Here is a 22,386-nt window from a genome sequence, read left to right on the forward strand (position 1 = left end):
TATGGCAGTATCTTGTGGTGAATGTATGTGAGGCAAACAAGCCACTGTCTGAACACCACACTAAGCGAGCATGCCATGTTGCATAAAACAGGCAGCAATATAATCATACACTGCAAGAACTGCCCCTTAAAAAAACTGCGTACCTTTCCTGGACCACACAAGTCTCATTAAGAAATACAAAACAAAGAAAGCAACGAAAATCTTTGAGGCGCTACCATTCACCCGAGAGGCCAGAGCTGTGTCAGCAAGCCATCCACAAAACCGCGAGAAAAAGAAATATGCTATTTCTCATTTCGACCTGCGCAAAGCACCTACAATAACTGCACTTTCTTTATCTAGGTTGTCTAAAATGCCTAGTGTTTTGTTGTTTTTCATACCTTTCCCAGCTGTATGTTTCGCTTCTGGCGGAATAAAATCGAGTTGCTAGTCAGTCCGTTGTGTCGCCGTGCTCTTTCTCATCACATGTTCTACGGCGTTTTTCTGTCTGAAATTCTTGAAATGGTGGTTAGGCGTCATCCAGCGGGGCCTGTGCACTGGAGGCCTGTAAATACAGCAATGCATATACATATAGTGTCAAACAGTAGTGATGTCACAATTAACACGAATGTCACAAATATAGAAAATGTTAAAATGGGTGCCTATGAAGGAAACCATGTTCATCAATGTAATCACGGCTTCGAAAAAGTAACTCAGCAGCAGCAATGCAGGCAAGCACCTTGCAGTTGAAATAATGACTGTCGGTATAGCTCAAGATATTCATATCCAAACATGGCAACTTGTGAAAACTGATAGCTGGTGCATGCTACACGTGTGCACACACTGCGCTTAAAGTGGCCATCTTCCAAACAAAGTGGGCAGCACAATGCACAGGGATATAAGCTTTGGCAATACGAGATCAAATGCAAATGTGTGTCCTGTTAGTTTTTACAGTGTACATAAAACTTGACCTTGAAATATGTAGCTTACCTCCTCCTGCTTCTTGATACGCCTCTCCTCCTTAAGCTTCAAACGGCATGAAGCGTGCTGAAGCCACTTTTTAATGTGACCTTCAATTTCGCACACTGTAGTTGTGAACAGCTTGTTGGACTTCACGGCATCTGTAATGAATGAACAGTCGAAATATTGCAGCTCATCTGTTTCCTCTTGTTTCATCAACACTATTCAGAAGGGTAGCGGATCGGGCTAGTTGGTGCAGTTTTGACATTTTTCAAAACGCTAAAACAACAAAGACGCAGAGGGAACAGACAGGGACGAGCGCTACTTCCAACTGTTTATTTCGTAAAACCGCAAGTGCTTCAAACAGTTCTCGAACGCTTTTATGACACGGCAGTAAACTGCATGTGTGAGATTACACAGTATAGCTGCCGAGACTAACAGGACCAAGAAGATAAGTGCACGATTACGTTGATACCCTGAGCAAGGCGAGTTCTTTTTTTGACAATGAAATAGACGGTGAGCTTACACAAGTGCTACCCAGTAAGCTCACCGTCTATTTCATTGTCAACAAAAGAACTCGCCTTGCTCAGGGTATTCATGGTTGGCTGGGTAATAATGAAGCACGAAAAACAGTTTCATACCAGCTCTTTGTCTTGATGGAGCAAATGCAGCTAGTGAGTGACAACATACAGACAGCCTCTTTTCTGAACATGCTCTCCAAAATACCTGAAAATGAACAGGAGAGAAGAATGGTCACACCCAGTTGCATTACAGGTTTACAATTTGCAACTCTCATTTTATATAATGTAACCCCGTAATGGGGCACACGAACAGTAGCAAGAATTTTCACAGCACTACTTGCATTGACACACTGCAATAACAAGAAATTTTCAGCAAAAGTTATAGAAACCACAAGCTGAAAGACAAAAATAGTCAAGAACCAAATATCATGAAGTGAGCAACAACTGAAATAGGAGAAAATTACAAGTAAGAAAGAACCCACAAAGGTTTTTTAAAAGCACAAAGATGAAAAAGCAATGTCAGACCGCAAAAGGCAAATTTAAACAGAAGAGCTTGACTTAAAACAAAGCCCATTTAGTTTTGACGAGAAGAGCAGCAACGAAAGGGGACCTGTTAGCAAATTTTACACCAACACAAGATCTGCCAAAACTGTCTTCTTGAGCCGCCGGAGACTGGAAACTGTCTACCTTTGTAGTGAGGGTCGTAGCATGCCAGGCGGCCGCCACAGGCATTCCCGCGCCACTACTGTACCATGTCTCCACTTCGGGGACAAATCCAGTTAACTAAACGCCACGCATTTTTAAGCTATCTATGCACTCCACGAACCGATAAACCGGCTGGTGAAATCGCCAGCACGAAAACTGCACAATGGCACAAACGAACACTAACACTTGTTTGAAAGAAAAGTGTGCAAAAACTCACCATTATTGCCGTCCTTCACGTAGTCCCCCAGTACACTGCACAATGCTGGCACAGGACGGTGTACGCCGCGCACAAGCTTGCCGCCACAACGAAGAAAATGTGAACACGCGAAAAAATAAAATGTGCAAAGGAACGCTGAAAGGAACCAAGAAAACATCGCTTCGCGGCCGCCGCGACTAATGATGATGCCCATGGCCGTTGGGCTGCCTAATGTCAATAGAGTTCTAGTTACGGTTCTGGTTTGAAATTCGCGGCGTTTGTGGCTTTCAGTCTAACTTGAGAAGTTTCTTCAAATAATCGTACTGCACATGCATTTGCTTGCATAAAATAAAATCAAAGCATGTAATTGCTGACTGCTTAAATAATTCATTCCTGAAAACTTCAGATTGTGAAAGCAAAAAAAATTAAAATCTAAAGGCAACATAATTTTAATGTGTTTCCTGGTAAGCTGTTTGCACATTTCCAAATCTTCCACTGTGCTGAAAGAAAAACATGTATGAATGTCATCTGAATATCCACTAACTGATATCTGAATCCGATAGTCCTCTCAATATGCAGAGGATATCATACATAGACATTGGACGTTAGGACCATTAGTGGACATCCTCTGCATATTCATGGTTTGCTACGTACAACTGCCTTAAGATTCACACCATGCATGTGTACACCTCGTCTCAATTTTTTTCCTAGTGTAGAACCAACGTTACTAGAACGTAGGTTCTAGTAACGTTGTGTAGAACGAGAGAGGCGCGATGCACTGGCTTGCGAAGCTTCGCGACAGGCTCGCGAACGCGGGCAAACACGCTTGCGGCAGCTATCGCGTCGTACTTGTAACTTCCACTCCAGTGCAAACAATAAAGTTGTGCAAGTGAGTATAATATGCTACAGCACTTTGATCATCCCACGGCAACATCATCAAAGTAATCTTCAAGCACAGTTACTTGCAAGTTATAACACGCCGCTTCTTTCATCCGAGGAAACAAAGAGTCGGGTGCAGAACGACGTCGGGACTATTTCACTACAGCTTCGGGTGCAGAAGAAGGTCTTGTCGAGCGCATAGGTGACAGATCACATTTATAGCACAGCCAAGCAACCGCAGAACAAACTAACCGCATGCTGTAGCAAAAATAAAGGTCGAAATAAGCACGATGCCACGAAAAACTACGCAAAGATCGCGCTGTTGTGCACCGTGCCGCCCGCGCAGGAAGGACAACGGACGCACTCCAGATGAGCTCCGCTGATTTCGTGTCTTCACCCTAGACAGTGAGATCCTGGTATAATTTCATCGAGATCACCGGTTTCCTGAAGAGGAGAGGAATCCAGGGACACCAACCAGAAGTACGTACGACGAATTTTGACCATTTTAGGTAATCTTTTCCCTGCGACCAAGCCAGATGCCTCACTAGGCCTACCGCGCAGCGCCGAAGAACACGGAGCTCCGCGTCGCAGTGGCGTTCGCCACCTGCGTCGCAGCAGCGTTCGCCAGCTGGGCCGCGCCGTGGACCGTGCCCGCGCGCCGTAGTTCGTCATGAAGGTCACCGTAGAAGGCATCCCAATGTCTCAAGAAGAATTAGCAGCCAGTGATTGGTTGACTAAAGTTAACAAGCTCCGGGAAGCGCGAAGAACATCAAGGCCATCCGTGCCCGATTCCCCTGGAGACAAAGCGGGACCGAGCCAAGCGTCCCAAATCACCAATGGGCTGCGTGTGAACAAGATGACAGCTGAACTCACGCCTCGGCAGCGAGGACGCCTACTAGCCAAGAAATCTGTAGCTTCGAACCAGCCTCGCTTACCCAGCAACGCTCTCAAGCTGATTGTGCGCCCACGCAGCGGACTGCTACTCTCCAAGATTACAACCTACCAACTACTGGAAGCGATCTGCACGGCTGCTCACTTTACCAGGGACGCTGTTCGTCACGAAGACCTAATACAAGCTAACCTGATTCAGAATACTTTCGCGTACTGCACCCCAGTCGTCGAAAGAGCTGAACGGGTCATGCAACTCAAAGAGATCACCGTCGACAACAAGGCGTATGAGATATCCGTCTACTGCGCTCCAGATGATAGTTCTAGCCGCGGTGTGATTCGTGGCGTCGATCTCCGACTGGATCGAAATACAATTCAAACAGAGTTACAAGACAACCGTAACCCACCCATTGTGGATTTTCGGCGGCTCGGGAACACCACCGCTGTGCTCATCTCGTTCGCTCAGCCCCAAGTGCCTACCTGGGTCTACTTCTGCAATAGTCGCCATAGGTGCAACTTATTCAAGAAATACGAGGTGTGCTATCGCTGTGGTGAGCTCGGTCATCGAGCCGACGTTTGCGCAAGCCCAACTACTAAATGTAGAGGTTGCGGACTATCCAATCCTACCAAAGACCACACGTGCAAACCAATCTGCCGCCTGTGTGGCAAGGAACATCTCACGGGCGATAGTCGCTGCAGGGAAATCTTCAGGACTCCTTACGAAGTCAAGCGCAGGAAGTGGGAGAAAATACAAAAAGCTGAGGCAGATAAACTCAAGTCCCAAGAGACCGCCAAGCGGGCCACGCTCCAGCACATCAGCCGATGGGACCGGCAAGCTCAGATAGCCAGCAACGGCAGCCCCGAGACCGCTCGAGTTCTTTTCCGCCACTCAAGTCTCCCGCTCCACGGATGGGGTCTCAGGATACCTCCCGGACCAGGCCCCGGCCACCTGCAGTCGTCCAGCAGACACGGGCCTCTTCTCAGCCTCTGCAACAGCCACCTGGGCTACCACCATCACTACCCGATCTACGAGAACGTCATGAACCGGTGAGTACGCAGGGAGGGACTCCCACTTCCAGACACACACAGAGCAATTATGGAACTGACAGCAGTCATCCAACAACTGATACTCAGAGTAGAGGCTCTCGGAAAGCCCACGGCCACAATCACTCCCCCGTATCCGCAGGGATCACCTGAAACAGTACCTATGGATATCGCTGCCCCCAACCGATCCGCACAAAAACGCAAAGCAACGCCCGACACTGACTCCCCCACGGATGGTTGGCAGGCGCGTTTTGTCAAAATCGAGGAAAGCTGCGCCCTCAGTCAAACTCGCATCACAGCTTTAGAAACACACATCGAACACTTACTCCACACAATCGGCTCACAAGTCACACGACAATTTGAGATTCTGAGCAAAACTATAGAAGCACAGGGCAAACTTCTCGCTGCTGTGGTACCCGTGGCCCCTGCGCCAACACCCGCTCCAACCCCACAGCTTTCCCAGCCTAATCATGGCGAACAGCTCGGGTAACACCACCATCTGGCAGTGGAACTGTCGCGGGTTCGCGCGTAAGCGTCCGGTCCTCGAGCAGTTCCTCACCGCGAGTGATCGCCCCGAACTAATAGCCCTACAGGAATGCGACAAGAACACGAAACTTGCCGGTTACACTACATACCTATCGGAACGAGTAAAGCCTCGATTAGCCACTCTCGTCAAACGTAATCTCACTGTCCTCCAACACAATTTAAATCCAACTTTCCCCGAACACGTCTTCTTAGAAATATTACCTCGGCCCTCGCGCAAGCGTCGCACCAGTCTGTTTGTAATTAATGTCTATAGTCCTCCTCGAGCCCGTAAGGATATTTTCGGTCCTCTTTTCCTCAAAGCCCAGCAGCTAGCGCAGGGACAACCCCTCCTCATCCTCGGTGACTTCAACGCGCATCACCGTGCTTGGGGCTACCACTACGACTCGGCTAAAGGCCGACGCCTTTGGAATGACTGGCATACGCATCAGCTGACCCTCACAACGGACGTCTCCTACCACACTAGACAAGGTACGGGCCTACACCGAGATACAACTCCGGATCTTGCCTTTACGACCTCCGCAGTTAAAGCTACTTGGTGCCACACTCACGAAAATTTCGGGAGTGATCAAATTTGTGCTCGAGATTGTCATACATGAGCCCACCAGGCAATGTACGCGGAAGGCTCAGGTGATTAACTGGGACTTTTTCCGGATGCACAGGAAACAGCATGACAAACATCCCACTATTACTAACATCAAGGTGTGGACAACCGAAATTGTCAAACAAGTGGCCGACGCCAGAAAAACCGTCGAGTTAGAGGACACAGTTCCCCACTGCGACCGCTACTACGCCCATCTATGGGAGCGCAACAAGTCGCTCGAAGCTCTACTTGCCACTCGGAAATGGGACCGCGATATCCGACGTAGACTGGCGCGCGCACACACGAATATCTAGAACTATGCAATCGAACTCACTCGACAGAGCTGGCACAACATTTGTGACCAGATGAACAAGACTCCAAACACTCGTAACACGTGGAACCTCCTTCGACATTTACTCGACCCAGCTGGAGGCAAACTCCAAACACGCCAACAGCTCGAGCGAATCTTCCACCAGTATCCTGGCACGCCAGACGAGCTCAAACAAGAGCTTATAAATACTTACATCCGCCCCGAACCAGCAACCTTCCCCTTCTATCAGGGCGCTGACAATCCCGGCCTAGACGCTCCAATCACTCTTGCGGAGGTCCGAGCAGAACTAAATCGCCTCAAGACGACTTCCGCGGCCGGTCCCGACCACATTTCAAATAAAATGCTTAGGAACCTGGACGACGCATCCATTCCTGCTCTTACCGACTATCTTCAAGAATGTTGGGCCAGCGGTACCATCCCTCAGGAGTGGAAATGCGCGAATCTAGTCCTCATCCCCAAGCCGGGAAAACCACCAACCTTGGCCAACCTCCGCCCCATCTCTCTCACGTCCTGCGTTGGGAAGCTGATGGAACATGTTATCCACACCAGACTCTTGAGATACCTCGAGGACAACCATCTACTACCAGACACAATGTTCGGCTTCCGCTCTCATTTAGCGGCCACGGACATTATGCTTCTTCTCCATCATCAGGTGGTCATGAAACGTACACTAGACACGAAAGTCATCGTCGGCCTCGATGTTGCCAAGGCATTTGACATGGGAGAGACGTGGGAGTCTCTCCTGCGTACTTCCGAGCCGGCAGACCAACGCCGGCTTATCCAGCGCGCGGTGGAGGCCGCGACATCCCAAGGGATCCCCGCCGACCTCCTCTAAGCCAGCGCAACCGGTCCTTAGACTGGTCCCCTGTTTTGGGAGTAATAAAGGAAATCACCACCACCCGCGCCGGAACTGGTGGCTGACGGATTGGATTGGATCGACTTTAAAGGGACAGTGAGGAAGCACTATTAATATTTTTTTTATAGCAAAATCCGATAGTTCAGCATGTCATGGCTTTGTTGCCACTTGGCCGGCCGCGAAAGATGCATTTATTTCTAAGGAATTTGGATTCGAAGTTGAAAAAAATTTTCCCGCCGCTCTGATTCAAACTTGGGATTCTCCTATGACGACACAGGACTAAGTGACGTGAAACATGACGTAACGCAGACTTCGTGATTTCTAGCGGCCAGCGCTGCCTAGCAGCAGCCGAAACGAAAGCTACCGCCGGCCGCACGTTGAAGGCATCTATAGGCTATTGCGGCCGTCGCTACAGTCGCTTCGCTTACGTTTGCACTGGCGTTTTGCCAGCGTTACGATGGATATCGTTCTCGAAGTCGTCAACGAAGTTCTCGCAAATAGACGCCTTTAGCATACCGTGTACCTTGTCACCGCTAGCGGAATAGCGGGAACCCCCCTAACGCCGGTGAGCAGGCGCTGATTGGTCTCGATGCTTCAGGCGCGCGCGTATGATGATGATGATGATGTAGCCTTCCCTTTGTAACGGGTGGGCGCCTACCAAAGGTGCCCTGGCTGGATAAACACACACATAAAAACACCACTATCAAACGCGAAGCGGCAAACACACGCAAATACCGCAAATACCGACACGCAAATAGCGCCGGGCACGTGGCGCCATCTGGCGACGTCAAGGAGATTTGCGCATGCATTGGCTGCGCCTCAGTGATTTGTGGCTTCTCGGGTCCTAGAGTTGCTAGGACCATTGGTTCTAGCAACACTGCTTTGTCCTATGACGTCATCACGCTTGTACTTGCGAGTTTGGCCTGTGGCGGCGATACCTGTATTTTGGTTCTTGCTCTTTTATACGTTACAAGAGCTTTGTTGTCAGTATGAGTGGCGTTTTTGTAATCAGGAGCTGGTATTCTGCCGATACAAGCCAACTTCAATTTCTCCTCAGTGTCCCTTTAAGGCCTGTCGTTCTGCCGCGGCTTCTGGTAGGCGGAATGCTGGAAGAGAAAAGGGCATTGATCGCAGAAAGTCACGCAGTTAGTTTAATTCAGGTTCTTTCATATCAGCACCATATTCGAGTGATGTTAATTGATTAATCCGAATATAAAACTAATTGCGGGTATAACAATTTGATCGGCTGAATTTGTCATTTGCAAAATAGAATTTCTTTTAATTTTTTTATGTGAGGAAAAACAAAATATGTATGTGATGTCGTAAGTTCAGATCCCTACAGGCATATTCACGGATACCCGTCTGACATCCGTCCGCGGATATCCGCCAGCCATCCGATAAAGCCCGATTCACACGACGGTCCGTTCGCCCTCGGCCCGCGCACTACGTGTTCATGCGTCAGCACTTTGAGAGGCGCGCTGTCGGCCGCCATCCATCCACCCACCCACCCACCCACCCGTCCGTCCGTCCATCCATCCATCCATCCATCCATCCATCCATCCATCCATCCATCCATCCATCCATCCATCCATCCATCCATCCATCCATCCATCCATCCATCCATCCATCCATCCATCCATCCATCCATCCATCCGTCCGTCCGTCCGTCCGTCCGTCCCTCCGTCCGTCCGTCCGTCCATCCATCCATCCATCCATCCATCCCCAGAGCGCCTCTCAATGTGCTGACGCATCAACACGTAGTGCGCGGGCCGCGGGCGAACGGACCGTCGTGTGAATCGGCCTTTACGAACGTCCTTCGGACATACTCCGAATCTCCGATGCGTATGTCCGGATATGGCATGCTTCGGGGTATGTCCGTAGGCATGCCCTACGGACATCCCCACCTGGCACTGGAGATTCGGGTCTTAATCGTACGTACCACGGGATATCCGTGGTTGACTGGGAAGTTACTGCCTTTGGTGCGTAGCAAGCTCCACACTCTACCATACACCTTGGGAATGCCAGGACAAACTGGACGAAACGTTATCCAAGTCTATACATTTTACCCAAGATCAGACCCACACAATACCCAAGTTACTGTTCTTGGTGCATAGCAAGCCCCATGCTCTACCATACATCTTGGGAATGCCAGGACAAACCGGAGAAACCGTTAATAGTGCCACGCCCGAGACACGAGCAGTGGGAGGAGGCCCTGACCAGCGACAACCTGGACCAGCAAACCTGGATCATCCAGCTAGTCCGCAAGTCAGCTGCCGCCAACAGAGCCCAGAGGCTCCTACCACCCGGCTCCTGCGAATTAATCTGTGCTAATTAAAAGTTTTCTCTCTCTCTCTCTCCGCAGGGAGGAGAACAGTAATGTGACCCGCAGCAAGAAAACAGGCTTCCAACTCAACAAAGGAGACGTTTATTCAGCCCGTCCCGAATGCTCAGAGCACGGAGGTTCCGATCATCCAGCATGTTCCCATAACACGGTCACTGAATGCTGAACGTATTGCGATGACCACGCAGTTAGGTCAACCGTTTCAAACGCACTACTTACTCGTGCTTTCGCACTTGCCTCTTATGTCGTTGTATGCACTGAAGCAATTCATATTTGACGCAGGTTGGCATTTTTAACGCCTGATGAGAAACGATGCAGGCTGAGCACTCTGCAGTGGCAGAACTCTCGACACACGTCGCACACAGCGCTCCACAACCCAGCTGCTTCTTTTCCTCTGGCTGTCATTGCATGCGTAGATAACGCACTGGTGCCCAGATGACTTCTTTAAGTTCCAGGAGGATGATACAGACATATTGAAGCACTCTGAGAGGTCACAAAGCTCGCTTGTGCATGCCGCAAAGGCACTTTGCGTTTTGGCCATTTTAGTAAAGTCACTAGAACTTTAGGTTTGGGAGTACGCGCGAACCGACCCCGGTGTGAGAGTATCATATTCTGGTCTTACTGCGTTTAAAATACGCGGCTGCAGCTATTCCTGCGTGTCCAACGTAACCAAGTCGTCCTCTCGAAAGTAATATTTAGCAGACCACCAGTTATTTGTAATGCGCATTACATTAAAAGAAAAATACTGTTGATCCCCTCTCCCGTCTTGTTAGCCTTGTTGCAAAGGGAACGCTGTTGCCATCAATCTTTGCTGCCGACGCGTCTCCGTTTTGGCTGCACTTTTCTGCACTAGTCCACAAAAGTGCCGTGCCAGTGCGGCACTAATGTAGCCTGCCATTAGTGCTCCCGGTGGAAATTTTCGTCTGCTGCAGGCTTGTGTTTGCGTTTGTCGGGTGGTTGACAAACTGAAGTCTGCAATGAAGCTCCGCCCACATTCAACCTCCGCGCACAGAATTCCTTTACGACAAAAAAGTAGGCCGCTGCTTAAACGTTTCTTGTTACCAAAACAAGAAGCTTGTCACAAAAAAAAAATTTGAGCTCTAGAATCTTGATACGTGGGTTGTTTGATCTAGTCAAACATTAAAAAGCTGATTTCGTTTACTGTTGAGATTTCCCAGCGGAGTAATACAAGACGCCGCGGATCGCGACCCAATGCTAGCAACTGCTGTTTTTTTAACGTGCATCCTACTATAGTTGTATTTAACGCTATGCATTTTGAAGCGAAAAGCTTCGCTAGGCTCGTCAACACCGGGTCTGGCGTGCGCCGTGATCAATTTTAGCCACAGCTGCGCATGCGCAAAACCGAGCGACGTCACGCGGAGCGCAGGTGGCCGCTGCTGCCGCAGCCGTCGTCGCCGCCGGTCGCCGCCGCGTGCTGACTCCGTCTGAGCGTCGCCGCTTCTCCTCCTCGCCACCGTTTTAAGGCGAAAGCCTTTAATGCCTCATACTGTCGTTAGCAGACGCTGTCGGCAGCCGTGTCGACAGACGCGTCGGCAGATTTGTCCGCCTTTCGGCGTCACTGCTTAAAATGAAACTGCGCCGAGGGTGGGAATCGAACCTGAGCCTTTGGCATTTGAAGCGGAGACGCTAACACTCCGCCATGAACGCTCAAGGTTCGAGCATGAATAAAGGCGCATCTAGTGAATGCATGGGTTTCATAAATAAAATAAAAAGAATAAAGTGAAGGAAAGGAAAAATAAAAATAAGAAAATAAACAAGAATAAAAACAAAATAAAAATAAGATATGAAAGTAAAAAAATAAAAAACAATAAAAATGAGAAAAAGACCAGAAATAAAAAACAAAATATGAAAAATAAAAAAAAATAAATAAAAACAAACAGTGCACCAGGAAACGCTTTCGCCTTGCAGCACTTGAGAGCCAAAGTGCCCCCTGAATTTTTACCCTTCGCCGCTGCCGCGCGGTCGCCGCCGCCGTCCCAAGAAGAGAAGGTTCTTTCGCAAGGCGTTGCGAGAACGCGTGAGCGACGGCGGCGGCCATCGAAGAGGCGGCCATCGTCGCCACCGTTTGACCTTTCGCCGCAGCCGTGCGCAGTGCACATTTGACAGTAGGGGCGTATACGGCGCGCTTGCCCACATAACAGGCGCAGACACTCGCCTAGAAGGAAGGAGAAGAAGCAACAGTCGGACGGCGCAGAAACGCCGATCCAGAAGTGGATCCATGAAAAATAGAGATGAATTTGACACCGCCTTTTTGTTGCGTTGTGCGAACTGGTGCGTTTGAACCGTCATCGAGTCAACGGGTACTTTGAAGAGGCAACAACGAAATACTTGGACTACCCTGGGACGACTTTTGACAGTTTGTACGGTCGTCCGCAGACCTGTCTAGAGTGCTTGAACTCCGTGCCGTCTGCGCTCCACATATACGCATATGGTGCCTTGATGTCCGCTCTCCTCCGCTTTCAGGGTGGGGGGCACCCTTTGTACCACCCCGCGCCGCCGTTTCCCCTTCGCGGCGGCATTTTGGGTCCCACGCGCCGGTCGCGGTTACGTGGCGGCTGAACTGGAAATAGGCAGCGCATAGTTGTTTCTCTAGTGGCAATAATATGCTTGCACTTTTTAGTGTGTATTATGCACGGTGCAGTCTCTCAGACTACACGGAAATCGAAAAGTTACGACGGCCTGTTGTGTTCCCTAGCCGCTGGCTGCACTGAAAAAGGACAGCGGTTACCTGGTCTTCCTTCGTAGTCCTAATTTAGAGTACCTGGGTCGCCGAATTCCGCAGAATTAAGCTGCATTTGTTGTTCAAACAGAAGGACTGTTCACAAGGCCCCAAGTTTCTCGGGAATTCTAGCATGCCTGGAGGATGGCCTAAAAATAACTATTTTTGCGCGGTTAGCACCCGCTTTTCCAACATTCCCTGGGGTCCCTTTGTCGTTTTACTGCACTACAGGAAGGGGTGGGGGGGAGTCCACGCAGTATTAATGGCAAATTTCTCTTCCAAACGGTCCGTCGCCACATTGCTCTGGGGTGGACAGCTGAGGAAACGTGTGAAACCAAATGGTCATATTTCCTCAATGGCTTCTCTTGAGTTGTTCCACAACAGAATCACGCAGACGGTTGACATTTCCTCTGGTCGGTGTTCACTACGAGTAGAAAGTAATAAAGTGAACAAAATGCAGCGACGAGAGCTTCACAAACTCGCTTGCCAGCGAAATAATATGGCTGCCTTACTGGAAAACATCTTTGTCGTCACGTTCTGAAGAAAACACTCGGCAAATTATGATGTGGCCAGGCAGGTTTTAATCCTCGCCTATTCTTGGCGCGATCTGCTGCGGGACGTTTACAGCTTTCCCGGCCTACGTCGTCGGTTTACGTGCTTGTGGTCTGGTGGAATAAACATCCGACTTTTGACAGAGTGACGCTGGAGGTACGATGTGTACCGAGGCGTCTGAAATCAGGAGAAGAAAGGTGGCGGGGAACAGTAGAAACCTGGAAAACCGTGCCGAAAGTGGGCAATTTCGTCCATTGGGCAACGACCCTTTGCTTGATGTGAGCTTCTGTTGTGTATGCGATGCAACTGTCGGAGATCAAACAATGAGGGGCTGTTGTATTACCGGCTGTTTTTCCCACATTAGAAAAGGGCAGCGGCTATTTCGCTTTCCTCGGGATAGTGCGCGCCGAAAAAACGCGAGAATCGCAGGTCAAGCAAGACGGCTGGAAACGAACACGTATAGATCCGAAGGATGTGAGCTAAGGCGTGCGAAACGCTTTCATTCCAGAACAGTTCTTAGTGGGAGTGGAGGTACAATGCACTATTTTAACTATGCATCCTCATAGTTACTGAAACTTTAGCAGCCGTCAAAGGCGACTTCTCGCACTTGAATTCATGGCGAATGAAAAGCTGTCTGAGTGGCAGTGTTTGGGAAATATACTAATGCAGCTCGGAATAAGTAGTGATCGTTGGATCCTGGTATCTTGGTATTCGAGTCATCAGATTGCACTGGAGTACGCCACGCCCGTTGTATGAATATAACGACCGCTCACAGGGCAGCGAGTTCCTCGGCAGATTAGCGGTGAAAGATGATATAACTCAGATTTGCTGTTTAAAAAATCTCCGGCACCTCCCTGTCTTGGCAGGGAGAGTGGGACCGTTCATGACGCCGCCGAGAGCGGTGTCTTCCTTCAAGGAACCCTACGCTGAGCGCAGACGGCACGTAGTTCGAGCGCACTGTGGACGACTGTACGTGTGATTCAGGCTGTCGCCGTTCTATCTGAAAGTGTCTCCGGTTGTCCGCCAATTGGAGCACAAAAGAGTTGCCTGATAACTTGCTTATTCGAACGCCACAGCTCTCGTTCACTGTCGGCGGACGGTAGCGACGGAATGACTGTTAGAGACTGGCTGTCGAACTCAAAGCCAGTAGCTACTTTAAGCGGAGGTGCAGATGATGTCGCAGCGAGTCATCAGAAATGTTGCGATAACCCACGTATTAAAAAAGACATCCCATGTTCTGTCTCTTATACAAACGCTGCATCGTGCTGCGTGTATTAAAAAAATATTTGCACTCAAAAGAGAAATGGTGTAAAGCAACGAGGCTGGACAGAAAGATGAGAGCCCACAAGCAGTGCGCCAGCCAGCCTCGCGCGTACACAGACACGCACGCACACGTAATTTCAGCTGTTTGGTGAGGGCACGGCGCAGATGCCGCGTCTAGCACGGGTCTGCGGCCGTCTCAATCCTGCTGCTTCTGCACCTTGCTCTACTTGCTCGAGAATGCGAAAACTCACCGGGAGGCTAGTGCAGAATTCGTGCAGCCCGAACGCGCGGAGTGAAACCAAGTGCCGAGGTGCAGGTGGCGCCAGCTGCAGTGACAGACAGATCGGGTGCGAAAGTGCTGCACCGCCTGAACTGGCGCAGAAAATGCAGCCAAATTGAGGATGCTTGCGCCCACGCCTGCGCCGCTTTGTTTAAGCTGAAGCAGCGAGAACGTTCCGGAGGGCTTTTGGCGTGGTTTATGATTTTTGGTTTTCACTGAAAAAGGTCAGTATCATTCAGATTAACGCCATAGTATGTATGGTAGGAGTTACAGTTCATAACAAGGGAGAATCAACAGAGTGCGGAATCAAAGGCGGCGAGACAACGGCATCGTTGGTTTAAGGTATGTCGCCACATTTTTCAAATTTTTAAAATATTTTGACCATTAAATTTTTATTTCACATTTACCTTATAAAGCACCACTTTATATGATATTCAAAAGCAAAAAAGAGTGAAAAAAGCCAAGCAGGCATTTATTATTCACAAAAATTGCGCAAACATGGCGGTTATGCAAACACTCATAACTAGAGAATGAAGAGGAGGAATTGTTAACTTTTCGGCACAGAGTTAGCCAACTAACCATACTGTGCAACCAACTAGGATCTTTGCCATCCGATAATTGATAAAAAAGTTATAGCAAAAATGCTAAAGAAAACAAAAAAATGTGTCATTTTTGCCTACCTTCCTTGACATAAAACATGATTCTATCAAAACTCACAATTCGATTTCATTTATTCTAGTTCATTCCATAGCCTAGTAACAAAGGAACTAGCCTGCAAAGTTTCATTGATAATTATTGATTCATTTGGAAGTTATCACTGTTTGCGCAACAGGAAAGTGCGAGAAATAAAGTTTTGAGTTTTTCAGTCCTTGTAGAAACAAGATCATCATGCCCTAGGAAGTTAAAATCCCCCAGGTTCATAGCTAGGACCCTCCTTAGCTGACACGAGCTCTCTTTTGGCATTTGTTGCTGCGCGTATATTCTTGCGGAGATGTTTTGCCTCGCCCGTTGATTGACGCTGGGCCTTCATCACACGGTAATGGTCACTGGTGCAACATGCTACGAGAGTGCGGTGGCCAGATTCGATGCCTGCTTCCCTCAAAACATCTGCTGTACTTCTGTTGCCATCATTGAAGGACGAATCCGGTTGCATTCAAACCGATAGCGTGAAGTGCGCGCAAAGTAAACAACTGAGAGGCTTGCGGCGTCTCGCATCTTCCTTGCGGAAATTTAAAGCAATGTTTAAGAAAAAAGGAAGCTTTACGAATTGCCTTTGAATAATCTTTTACATATCAGACTAAAACAAAACAGAAAATTTCCAATATATGCCGCTGATTATCGCTGAGTTATCATTTTCTGCTACCAAACCACATCAGTTTCGGTTTCAGAACTGTTCATCACCTGTTCGAAAGTAGGCTATATCTTTTGAACAAAATAAGATACGAACATTATTCTTGCTGCAAAAGATTTTTTAATGTTTGGGGATTCCCGAAATATAAAAAGAAAAAATGTAATTTTTACAAAAAAATGATTTTTCAAAGGTGGCGACATACCTTAAGTACTTAAATTGTATTGGTTGTATGTTTTAAGGCATTTCGCGCTGTACACCAGGTGCGACCTCGTCAAGCTTCGTGTCCTAGCCTAGCGCTTTCTGCTCGCAGACTGCCGTCACCTTACCGCACGGCGTATAAGGACACTGACAGCGGCTGTAACCGCAACAAGCCACCGCCTGTTCGAAACCATGCACAAGTGTCGCAAAGAAGTGTCTTGTTCTGGCTTCCGCGACGGTTCACTTCCATTGCTGCCGTTATCACGCGGACTATGGCGTGATGGGAGGCTCTCTGACACCTTCTGGCTTGTTCTCAATTTCGACCGCAGTCACTTTTTATTTCTTTAAAAACCGAAACTTTGTGCTTTCACAGTTTGTTCCGTGAATGGAGGAGCGTGCAATGTATGACGAGGACATATGCACGTGCATTTCTCCCCACCACCTGATAAAGGCTATTCGGACATGAAGACGGCTAGACAGAAAGGCCAGGATCCACTTGCACCAGAGGCAAGCCTGTATGTGTATTGCTGCCGTTGCTTCGCTTGTAATTGTTTCTCGTTTTTAGGTTTCTCTCGTAGCCATGTTTTTAAAAATAAACTTCTATTTTCAGTTTTGTCTTGCGGTCCGACCACTTACTCGCTGTTACTCTTTTTTTTTGCGGTGATGGCATTTCCCACTACAACCGCTATACTAAGCGACCATTTATACGTTAATTACTTGTACATAAACTGCTCTTGCTAATAATCCAAAATAAACTATACGTGAATTTTTATCACAGAAATAAAGGGCGTTCTCCCACGGGAAATAATATTCGCTGAAAAATGAAAATTGCATTCTGACATAAACGCCGTGAATAGTTCTCTAATTTTCAAAAAATACAAACCGGAAAGTCCAACCTCATTTTATGGTGTACACACGTACCGCCGTTGCTGTGAGCAATGCGCATGCGGTCGCTAAGAAAAAAAGACGAGAGCGCTTGAAGGCAACAGCGCAACAGGCCTGAAACGGGCACGCGTGTGGGACGCCAGGGTTGCAAAAACAGGTGGCGAGAAAAACAACGGCAACCTCTGCTGCATCTCATGGCGAAGAGCAGGTTGCGGAGCCGTCACAGCCAGTTGGAGTGTTTGTGTCAGGTGCCTACTCTGCCTCTTGGACTGAGACCTTTTTTGTGAGTTTGTGCTGTACACGCTTTTCTGTCCCAGTTCCGGGTTCCGCTCCTGAGCGACATTTTGTTCTGGTTAGGACCAATTCAAACCGGCTCAAACGAGTTCGGAACCGAAAAAAAAAATACTTGAGGGGACATTTTTAAGCTCCGCCTTAAGGGTATGACGCGGTGGCGTTAATGGGTCCCTTCAGCGGCCTGAGGTCCTCTTACTCCTTCTCTTTCGCCTCTGTCTACATGCCCTCTTATATGAGGAATTGGTCACTTTACATTCATAAAGGGGGGGGGGGGGGGGGGGTCCTCCTACCACTCCTGGTGCAGTGGTGCAGCGGTCAAGCGATGCGCCACTGCCCGCCGGGAGGTGGCTGTGTCAAACACAGCCGCCGATGGGGCTTGTGAGACCCAGGTGGCTCTTCCCGAGCTGCTTCTCGTCACCAATCATTAATTTAACTGCCACCTGCCAAGGTGGGCAGTTTGCTCACAATACGTAGGACTGGTTGTGATGACGTCACAAGGTCACGTGACCTAGGTGGCAGGTGTCTACCTGCTTTTTTTTTTCTCACACCGCCGACGACGACACCGGATTTTCTGCCGGACGGTAGACTTAACGCTGTCGCGTTAGAATGTTTGAAGATGAATTTTCCAGTCAACCCTTTGGACGCTGTTTCCGAATTTCTGTTACGCTAATTTTCTACCGTGTATTTAAACTTTGAACAGCATTTTCTTCTTTATTTTTCAATTTGGTTGCGTCGTGCGACATACCTTAACCTAAAAACGGCTTTCGAAAGCTTGTTACATGTGCTACTTTCGAAAGCAGTTGGATGAGGATAAAACATGTATCAAGCTATTAAGTAGTAATGTCTGACGGGAATCATTATACTTTGCAGGTTTCTTAGCATTAGACGCGGAGAGGTAGACTCCCGCGATCATATTGCGGGACGTGGGAGCGCGTGGCAAAACTGCGTTCCGCGCCACCTATAACGGCACACGCCCGCTCTCTCGTCCCTCGCAAGCAGCTCTGTAGACACACTCCTATCTTGTCCGTGCCGTGTATAGATAGGAACCGACATGGGGTGCCGCTTAGATTGCTCGCGCACCGAGGCACCCTAAGGGAGCGTCTGCGCCCGCCGCTCTGATAGCCGAAAAAGACCGCGTGCCTCCTTTCATGATGCGGCGATTTTTGCAAGAGGAGAAGGAGGCCTGTAATCGCGCATTTTTTTTTTTTTTTTAGTTTCTGCTTGCTCTTGCGCTCTTCACTGGCGTGGCCCTTAATTTTCACTACCCGTAGACTAAGCGGTAGCAAGACTCCGAATGCGAAGATACCAAATGCTCTGATCGCTGGAGACGGCTGGAATACAACGGAAAACCAAGAAACAAAAGAAGAAGTGCGATTTATTTTACGCGTGAAATAAAAGAAAGCATTTACCCAGTATTGTCATCACTCTTTTCTCAGTCATTATCATCTGGATCGATTCCTAGCGATTGGCGCGTAGCTAAAGTAATACCCGTATTCAAATCTGGTGACCACTCTAATCCTCTCAACTATCGTCCAATATCCTCAACTAGCTCCATATCTAAGCTAATGGAACATGTTGTTTACACTAATATTATCAGCTATCTTGAGCACCACAACATCATATTCAAATACCAGCATGGATTTCTAAGGGGTTTCTCATGTGACACTCAACTTTCCGGCTTCACTTACGACCTCTTTTCATCAATAGACGCATGGCAAACAAGTCGATGCGCTATTCCTTGACTTTTCTAAAGCATTTGACCGGGTCCCCCATCACAGACTTTTGCTCAAACTAACCCACTTGAACATTCATTCCGATGTTATTGCCTGGGTTAAAGCTTTTCTTGCATGCCGATCTCAGTTCATTTCTGTCAATAATCATCTTTCCTCCTCCTCACCCGTTTCGTCCGGTGTTCCCAAGGGTAGCGTTTTGGGTCCTTTACCTTTTCTAATCTTCATAAATGACTTACCCGCCTGCGTATCATCCAAAATCAGATTATTCGCTGATGGTTGTGTTATATACCGTAGCATTTCTAACGACTCTGACCGCCAATCTTTGCAAACTGATTTAGATTCCATTAGTAAGTGGTGTTCTTCTTGGTTAATGACCCTTAATTCCTCTAAAACTAAACTTGTCTCTTTCACTCGCAAGTCTTGTCGCATCCCAACATCTTACACTCTCCTTAATAACCCGGTTGAACTTTCTACTTCCTACAAGTATTTGGGACTACACCTTCAGTCTAATTTAACATGGAATTACCATCTTAGCCATATTCTTGCAGCTGCTAACCGCTCTCTGGGTCTTCTAAAACGGAACCTTAAACAAGCGCCTTTCCACCTGAAAAAACTAGCATATGTTACCTTAATACGGCCTAAAATCGAATATGCGTCGGCCATCTGGGACCCGGATCAAGCATACCTTATTGATGACTTGGAATCTTTGCAAAACCGTGCCGTTAGATTCATCTTTTCTGATTATTCTCGTCATACTAGCGTCACCGCACTAAAGGCTCGCGCCGAACTTGATACGTTATCACATCGCCGCAAACTATCACGCTTGACCCTTTTCCATAAACTTTACCATCATGTTCTGCTCCATGACGATTTTTTTCAATCACCTGAATCTTTTTTTCCACGTCGCGACCACCCGCTGAAAGTTAAACGCATATCATGCCACACTTCTTCGTTTGCTAACTCTTTCATATCACGTACTATAGTCGACTGGAATAATCTTCCATCACACATCGCTTCTGAACGGGATCTTAATAAGTTTCAGGACCTTCTTACCCAAATGTCTGTTTAGCTTCACTAATTGATTGTACCACATGCTGCATTCAGCTTTTTTGTTATTTTGTTTTGTTCCTGCGGTTGTTATGCCTCTAAAACACTATCTGTTCTTTTTTTCGTGTAAATTACAATGTATACTACAGGTTTTTGTTTATTTCTTTTGTTTTCTACATGTGCTTTCTGTTCTTATGTATTGCACATTGGCGCTTCCTCAATATTATTTTGCGTTGTGTGTCATTGCTCCCCCCTATGTAATACCCTCGATTGAGGGCCTTTAGGGGTTTATTGAATAAATAAATAAATAAATAAATAAATAAATATTTCTTGACAACAGGTTCAGCACTTGTGTTCGTATGCATTATTGCATGTCCGATTCCCGTCTTTCAAAAATCGCCTCTCCATGAAATGCGGCACGTGAACTTCTTCGGCGATCTGATGACGGTTCCTATCTGTGCGGTTCCTATCTATGTCCAATTTTAAAAATCTGAAGCTTAAAAACAGCGTGATCCGCACCAGAAGGATACTTTTTCTTTGAGCAAGGCCAGTGTTGGTAATGTGGTGAATTTGCGAGGCTCTTTCAGTTACGCTTGTGTGGGGGTGAGCATAAGTAGGATAATAAAGGAAGCGTGCCAAATGAGAGCATTGAGTACATTTGGAATACACCTCCAAGTTAAGATAATTTAAATTCCGAGTGGTCGAAGGAAAATTTGCGAAACCGAGGAGTAATTAACACAAATAGACTGTTTATACGCCATTGGTGCATCGCATGACGGGCAATATAACGTCAAAAACTGGTTGGTTGTGTATATACCTACTGATTCTGCATTTCGGAAACATATTCGCGCGAGTAATATGCCTCCCACTAAGTCATGTACTATATTAACCTCATTAAACAAGTTTTACTGAATACGCGTAAATATATTCCATTGTAAAGTAATAGGAAGACGGCAGAGTGAGTCAGTGAACAGGCGCGGGTTAATGACATCATAGTGGAAACCAAGAATAAGGATGGGCTTGGGCAGGGAATGTAATGCGATGAAAACCGACGGTCCTTATGGGTAACGAACTGGATTCCAAGAGATGGAAAACGTAGCAGGGTGTAGCAGAAAGTTAGGTGGGCGGATGAGATTAAGAAATTTGCGGGGGTAGGGTGCCCGCAGCTGACACAGGACAGGGTTAATTGGAGAGACATGGGAGAGGCCTTTGTCCTACAGTAGGCGTAGTTAGGCTGACGATGATGATGATGATGGTCGAACGTAAAACGGAATGAGGGATTGGGATCTTTCAGAAAGCTTGAAATTGCTTCCGTGTGCTCGAAAGGACACGAGAAATACGCAGAGATTTCTGTGGATATTAAAGGAAAGGTACTAGGAGACATAAAGGAACCAACTGCCACGCTGTATATGAAGTGCCTCATGATCTCAAGAGTATCGTAAGCACGGAAAGATGCTAAAACAATACTGTTTAATCAGAAAAAGAGGTGTTCAAGAATTAAAAACAAATTATTGACTGATTTCCTTACTGTCCCTTCCTTACGACGTATGCGCTAAGGTAATTAGTTGCTAAAAGAATCAGAGGAAGCTTAGACTTGAATCAACCAGTGCAACAGGCGGGTTTTCGGAAAAGATGCTCAACAACAGATCATATTCGCATCATCAATCAGATGATATAGCAACCAAGGCGTTACCAAGACGTATATCCTTGGGGCGCCGGGGCGGGTCTATAGCGCGGGGGCGCCAGCGCTCCCGGGGGCTCAGCATAATTAAACGCACTCTTGACTCCGCGAGAAATTGGCCTGCGGTCGCCGCCGGCGAAGGTGAATAAAGCGATTATACCCGTGCCACGCGGGCGACTTTAATGCCAGTAAGTACTGACTGCCGTAAATTTTAATGGAATTCGCGCGGTGCCATACGCGAAAATTTAATGGCATTAGCCTCATTGCCTTTAGAAAGTTACTGAGTTCGCCACAACACATTCACCAGAGAAATGCATACTATCGACAGCGTTCCACGCTTAGAAAAGCATGCAAATTTGTCAGTAACCAATTTCCTATCGAGTAGCAAATTGTTTATTGATAATTTTCAGTTAGATGAGGGACCTCTACAGCATTTTTAATGCGAATGGCACCATTTCGACTGGCACTCCTGACAGATGCTCTCGGCTTGTGCGCTGGAACCACTGACTGGCAAGCGAGTTTAAGGCTATTGTTTCGAC

At 47.7% G+C, this 22,386-nt stretch overlaps 2 long non-coding RNA genes across 2 annotated transcripts; one reads left to right on the forward strand and one right to left on the reverse strand.

Moving 5' to 3' along the window:
- Positions 1-396: 396 nt before the first annotated feature.
- On the reverse strand, positions 397-2,553 carry LOC149351325 (uncharacterized). The gene is made up of 4 exons (XR_016289495.1): positions 2,380-2,553; positions 1,578-1,662; positions 967-1,097; positions 397-541 (listed from the first exon to the last, which is right to left on the reverse strand). It is a non-coding gene; the product is annotated as an uncharacterized LOC149351325 (long non-coding RNA).
- Positions 2,554-4,648: 2,095 nt separating this feature from the next.
- Positions 4,649-6,143, forward strand: LOC149351326 (uncharacterized). Its single transcript, XR_016290577.1, has 2 exons — positions 4,649-5,172; positions 6,016-6,143. It is a non-coding gene; the product is annotated as an uncharacterized LOC149351326 (long non-coding RNA).
- Positions 6,144-22,386: the final 16,243 nt, after the last annotated feature.

The sequence above is a fragment of the Amblyomma mixtum genome, chromosome 3 (genome assembly GCF_055824585.1).
Source record: "Amblyomma mixtum isolate Tamu chromosome 3, ASM5582458v1, whole genome shotgun sequence".
In the NCBI taxonomy this organism is placed as follows: Eukaryota; Metazoa; Arthropoda; class Arachnida; order Ixodida; family Ixodidae; genus Amblyomma; species Amblyomma mixtum.